The sequence below is a fragment of the Rousettus aegyptiacus genome, unplaced genomic scaffold, assembly GCF_014176215.1.
Source record: "Rousettus aegyptiacus isolate mRouAeg1 unplaced genomic scaffold, mRouAeg1.p scaffold_m13_p_3, whole genome shotgun sequence".
Taxonomy (NCBI): domain Eukaryota; kingdom Metazoa; phylum Chordata; class Mammalia; order Chiroptera; family Pteropodidae; genus Rousettus; species Rousettus aegyptiacus.
In genome coordinates this window covers 89,904,760-89,905,925 of record NW_023416306.1, presented here as the reverse complement: position 1 = coordinate 89,905,925, position 1,166 = coordinate 89,904,760, and positions in this window count along the sequence as shown.

The following is a 1,166-nucleotide window of genomic DNA, read 5'->3' as shown; positions in this document are numbered from 1 at the left end:
TTATGGCTTCCAAAATTGGTGAGCCCAGGAATTATAATTTATCCTTCATTGTAATTCCAAAAGTCCTCAGCATATGGTAAGCGTTCAGTAAATAACAGTGTAACTTACATAATATAGAGTGTATAATAATTAAAGTGCTATTAATTCTTGTGAGTTGTTACTTCAAGTGTGAAGATTGTTAACAGTGCTACAGAAGCTTGCAAAGAACTGCATAATGAAGACCCAACAGGAGTAAACTAATCAAGTGATGCACCGGCATTTTGAAGAACATGTTAAAAGAAAGCAGACTCTCCCTAAATATCAAGTGATAAAGTCTCATTATGGAAAGACCGTACTTTAAGCAAACACTATGACATGTCTGCGATTATGATTAGGGTTTTAACACAAGAAGTTAACAATCCAGAACTGATGGCACGAGAAATGTAGGAGTATACCCTGGGACAAACGAAAGATAGAAGAAAGGTAGGAAAGGAGGGAGGGAGAGTGTTTGGGAGAGAGACTTGAAAGAAAAATTGATACGAGAAGAGATGAAGGGAAGGGGAGAAAGAGAAATCCGAAAAGAACAGAATATTCAGAACTATTCTCTTAATGGCACTAAGTTGATACTCTCACAGAAATTATCATCAGAAGTCACTATTTCTGTCATTTATTTAACAAACATATATTGCATTTCCAGTGTCAGGTACTGTGCTAGGAATTAAGTATTCAATGATGAACCCTATACCATAACAACTCTTTTCATTAAGCTTAAGATTTGTGTATAGATAGATATATGTATACCTAATAAAATGTATATTTTTATCATGTTACAATTTTTATAATTTTCAACATATCTTTTTATGTTTTCCTTAAAATTTAGAATAAAGAAACCATTCCATGCCCTAAGTGAGTTGGTCTTAACTGACTATATTCAGGACTTGGGGAGAAAGAGGATGCCAAGGGAATAAAGCCAAATAAGCAGCACTCTACTGAATCATGTTTTACTGAGATTTATTTTTTTTCTAAGTACATTACATATTACAGTTGCTGGTTTGTTTTTTATTGCTGCTGTTGATGCTAAAAGGGACATCTGGAAACTAGGGATTAAAAATTTTCAGCGCCACATGAGCTCAGGGTTATAGCCCCAGACCTTATACAAGTAACTGTAATCAATTTTGCCAAGGAGC